This window comes from Numida meleagris, chromosome 4, assembly GCF_002078875.1.
Source record: "Numida meleagris isolate 19003 breed g44 Domestic line chromosome 4, NumMel1.0, whole genome shotgun sequence".
Taxonomy (NCBI): Eukaryota; Metazoa; Chordata; class Aves; order Galliformes; family Numididae; genus Numida; species Numida meleagris.
In genome coordinates this window covers 58,088,539-58,093,978 of record NC_034412.1, presented here as the reverse complement: position 1 = coordinate 58,093,978, position 5,440 = coordinate 58,088,539, and the positions used below count along the sequence as shown (strand labels likewise).

The following is a 5,440-nucleotide window of genomic DNA, read 5'->3' as shown; positions in this document are numbered from 1 at the left end:
ACTCAACGATTCTCATGGGTCCTTCCAACTCGGGATATTCTTTGTTGTATGATAACTGCAAGACCTGATTTCTTTTAATATTTTTTCAGAAAAACCATGAAGTTTTATTTCAACGGGACCACAAAATCTATTAAACATAAAGTTCTCTTAAACTAAGACTACCACCTGTTAAAAAACAAAATAGCCCCAAAACCTGAGAAACTCCACACTAGAAACTAACAGAGGAGAAAAAAATAAATACAAAACCAAGAAACCCATTCTGTTCTTGTAGCAGAAACGCTAATTCACAGCTTGAACCAGTGACTGAGCACCTGGTGGGAAGGCAGGGCCAACCCAGGGGAATTCAGGTGCATGCAATGCATCTGAGTGATCGGAAGGGGTGGATCCTGGCTCCACCGCTTCCCAGACCTCATTTAAGGGTTAGCAGTGGAGGTGAAGGTATTTTGCTGGAAATCCCTGTATACCTGAGGTATTCCAGGAGTAAGCACATTTTTCCTTTAGTTTCTGTGTCTATGGCTGCTGCATTTGAGAATAACCTTACTTGCTGCAGCCTAAAATTTTGCTACTTTGCTATCATTGTTGCATTTTCCATCATGTTACAGCTCTGAACTATCCTTTTAAGACTTTTAATTCCCACCCACCATCCTAGGTGAAGGCTGTATGGTCTGGAGTCACCTTGCAGATGTTGTAATATGTGTATAGTGTACTTAGGATAGGTAAGAAAAGAATAATGCTTACCTGTGAGGATGAGGTAGAGTGAATGGAGAAGCTCTAGTATGCAGTTATGATTAGAGGGGTTGGATGCCAAGGTGAATTTCTTTTTCTTTAATAAGAAAATCTGAAAAAAGAGGGCTTACATGAAGTAACTTTATTTTTGTTCTTCTTTCTCTTAAAAGAACTGGTTTTAAAAGATTTCATTCTCACAATCGTATATTGAAGAAATACCATTTTATCTACTGCGAGCTTCTTTTATGGCTACCTTCAAGGAAAAAAAAAACTACAAAGGAAAGATGAAGAACAGTTGTAGCAAAAGCAAGGTAAGACTAGTAAGTTGTGTAACTCTCCAAATTTTCTTATTGATTTGTGCTAGAAGATAAATTTCTCTTGTGCATAGTCCGAGGACTGTTCCACATATGCATTCAGTGTATGTTTAAACTACCATAACTATTTTTGGGCTATACAGTAGTTAAGGTTGCAGCTGAGAAGTAAGAAGTTAAATGCAGGATTTAATTGATATAGAGATAAGTTATAATATTTCCCTATTGTTCTACTACTCATTCTAGTCTGTCTCTTGATGCTATGATATTAAGTAACAAAGCAGCTTCTGTAAACCAGTATGTAGGCTCAAAGAAATACAAGAAAACAAAGCAGTTATTGTATATGTAAATATCTGGTTTTTATATTCTGAGCATAGTAAATGTTTTTTCTCTGATCTGAATATGAGTATAGAATAAAAAGAAAAATGTTAAAAAGGGCTATTTCATTAGAGCTGTATTTTCTCATAAAGCTTTCATACAAACATACCAGAAATTCATTGAAGTTCAAATACAGTACAATTGTGAACAGAGTGACTAAATTACAATTTAAAATGTGAGCCATCTGTACTGCATTGTGAGTTATAGTACTGTGCTGGGAAAATTGATGATGAGCTTTGTATTAAGTAATAAAATGAATTCTACTGAAGCTCTGCCTATCTTCTAGTCCCTTCAACATTTGCTATTAGTAGAGTATTCCCCTTGGCCTTGTCTAACTCTTATTAGAATATTGCACTTGCATGGCTCCATAATGGCTTCAGAGGCCTTACAGAAGTGAAATGTAATGCATTTTACCTTATGTATCCATTTCCTAAATTCACAGCTGAAACAAAAAGAACATAAAAAACACAGAGCTCATGAACTTGGAGGTGAAAACTTCAAATGAAGAAAACAAATCAGGCTGGAGACTCTTCAAAACAAACAAGTTCCTACCATATTTTCACTCTTACTCTTGCAGCAAATACATGACAGTGTAACAGCTGAACTTAAGTCTCTGGGAGTTTCTGGTACTTTGGTAACCTTTGGTGCTTTTTGACCTTGAGAGAAAGGCATAGGAACTGTACCAGGAAAGGATAGCAGACTATGTAATCCAACAGATTAAACTCATTTGCTGTGGTTTCCTTAAGCAGAAGAAATTATAACTTCCCTATTAAAACCAACATACAGCAACACTTCTGCTTTCCCTGTCTTCAAGATCATAACGCCCTTGAAGACCAGTGGGATCAGTGTGGCTGTTTGAAGGTTATGTTGTGGATGCTGCAAATACCCTTCCTTACAGAGGCTTTTTTCCAGAAGTGACCAAGAAGAATGTGCTTGCCTACAGCTATCACTAATGGGCTACAAAACTTTAATCTTGAGGAGGAAATACTTTCAATTTGCTTCTTTGTCAGATCATAGCATGCTCCTCTTACTCATTTTGCTTGGTGCCAGAGCAGAGTATTGTAATTTGATGTAATGGGGGTCCAGTGGTATGTTGATGGGCAATACTGTATGGTAGTTTCCTGCTACCACTTGATCCTGCTGCAATTTGTACAGCCGATGGGTTTCAGCAGAGTTTCAAGCTAATTTCAGGAGACTGGGGTAGAAGGGAGGCGAACCAAAGGACCATCAAGGGCTCTAGTAGGGAGAGAGGAATTATTAAATGGGAGCATTCTCTGAAAGGAGTGATCAAAAACTTGTAAAAAAGGGGGATATGCCTTCTATGCATTCTAAGAAAGAAGTAGAAAAGTAAAAACAACTTAGGCATTCTGAGCTATGCAGTTCCAACTCTTGTTAAATCAGAAATGTGGTCTAAATGGGTACTTAGCAGAGTAGTTCAACCCAACTTCTCTCTGCTGAATTTTGCCTGTAAAACTGACTATAAGAAGAATTTATCTTGTTCTCTGAAGAGACAAAGAGGGAAACTCTCAATTGTTTTATACTGTATGTGTTTTGGAGGTGTGAGCTTCCTGAAGGAACAATGTTTCTTCCTGGACCGTGACATTAATAATAAACAAAAACCCCACCTAGCTTATTCTCACTTAAATTCCTGAAAAACTAATTGCATTTAGAAGAAGACTTAGATTCATTTGGATAGCTGATGTCAGCATAGTTTAAAAACTAAAACATAATAGTTGTAACTCTTGAGAACACGTCACAGCAGAGCACTATAGGAAAGGGAACTAAGCTAACTCAAACAGGAATGACAATTTTCTTTTGTCCAATATTGCTTAAGATAAATAGTTACTGCTTTTAAACATAATTATTCAAGGCTAAGTTACCTTACCTTATTTTAAGGGAAATTCAGACTGTTCTGAGAGTATAGTAATTTGGTGCAATCCAAAGTTCACCAAGGCTGCCCTGAGAGATCCCTGTTGTTGTATCCATCAGGGCTCCTTTCTTCTAATTCTTTCTGAAAGGAAATATTTTTACAGGCTATTGTAAAGCTTCATAAAGCTAAGTGTTTTCTTTAAAATAAATATTGAAGACATAGGAAACTGGTGCAGAATTTAAACTCTGGATCAAATCTGTGTTATGAAATAGTTACAGGGAAGTCTTGAAGAATTAAGAAATACAACATGAAAACTGTGACAGCAATCCTAGGTGACTGGTTCTGTCTCAGCTGTGGATACGTCTGGCTAAAAACTTGTTCTCAATTCAAAACTTGTGCAAAAGATAAATGATTACACGAGCAAGTTCTGAGTACACTGAGTAAAATTAGTCATGAGCAGAGCTTCACTGAACAAGAAAATTGACATAAAATATTACAGGTCTATAAAATCTACTAAGAGTAATGCATTTCTAGTGTAGTTTCAGTGGTGTTACTGATAACAGGCAACTCCAGTATTTCTCACTCTGAGAGAATTCCTGTGGTATATATTTGTTGAGGACCATGATCCTATGTGCCTGAGTAGCCATGCTGCTACTCAAAACAGGGAGACTCCTAAAAAGTACTTTTGGAGTGGATTTGTAAATAAAATATGTGCTTTACAGAAAAATTAAAGTGTATTTCTACTGAAAAGCTCAAGTAGGTAACTCATGGTAGTCAAAACAACAAACCACGTAGACCCACAAGTTGTGGGAAGGAGTATAATAGTTATTGCTTCCTAATTCTGGAGTATTGTGTTGGCATGAGTGTATGGGTTTGGTAGTTTATTTTTATCAGTTGCACCTGATGATTCATCCTCTTGTATGCATTACAAATATTTAAGTGACTATTTCCTTATGCATGAGTAAACATTTCCTAGGACTGGGTGCGTGGAGTAAGTCCCACTAATGCTATTTATTTTGCTACAGCAGTGCTAATCTGCAATTTATCCATTCTTAGACATGTGCTACAGAACATTATTATTAAACTGAGAATGTTAATTAAAAATACATTGAACTGGCTGTTCTAAATCCTCTTTCCTATTTTAAATGAATAAGGGAACTTGATGCTGTTCTTCATTGTGAAATATGGAGGTAGAGCAATTTTTAATGAAATGTACTGTTTGTTTTGAAGAAATATACTTTCCATATCTCATTGAGATTATCATACATAGTTTGAATAATAAATAATGCATATTCCAACTAAGCTGAAGAACTGTTGGCAGATGGAAACTTGATTAGTAAGACATCTTTGTTTTTTTCTACTTAGACCATAATTGTTATCTGAGCAGGGTCTCTATATGATATACTTAGTTAGTTCTCATGTTTCAACAGGTTTTTTTGTGCAGAAGTTGGAATGCAATATAGCTTTACTTGATAGGAAGCATCTTCCAAAATTAGCATGGTCTGTTCTTTCTATGTTAAATACACATCATAATATTAAATAATAAGGAGATCACTTAAAAAAGAAATGGAAGGGAAGAGAACTCATAAGGCCAGCTCATGAACTCAATTCATATGATCTTTTTTACAAATCTCATAGAAATGCAGGTAACAGATAAATGAAGATATTTAGCCTACTGTCTAGGTTTAAAATTATTTCCTATATCCTGGTTAGGTTTTTTTATATATGCCTCTATTACATCTTCCTGTGGAGTGCACTCAGAGCTGGAACATTCATCTGTAATGCAGTGCTGTTATACCAATTTTTGATTGAGGTCATTATTGCACCTGCATGGGGAGACTGAGACATCAAAGGCAACACATGAAAGGGAGAAAAAACAGTAAATTTAGGGATTTGATTATTTGTGTAAATTATCATAGATACGGCACCTCTCTTTGATGTAGCTGGCACAGCAAAAGGTGGGGAGGTCACACTTAAAATATAAACTGCTTTCCACCTCTTCCATGGTCCTCCTCCGGAACAAGGTTTTGGTGCAATGCAGTCCCACTGGCTTTCATTTTTCCCCCTTTTCAAAGTTTCCCTGCACAGTAGCTGCTCATCCATTACTCAGTGGCTCTGCTGGTGAGAGCAGTATCAGAAGGATGTTGCTGTAAAT

At 36.4% G+C, this 5,440-nt stretch overlaps 1 long non-coding RNA gene across 1 annotated transcript; it reads left to right on the top strand.

Annotated features, from left to right (window-relative positions):
- LOC110398473 lies at positions 449-4,561 on the top strand. Its single transcript, XR_002438403.1, has 3 exons — positions 449-480; positions 897-1,037; positions 1,858-4,561. It is a non-coding gene; the product is annotated as an uncharacterized LOC110398473 (long non-coding RNA).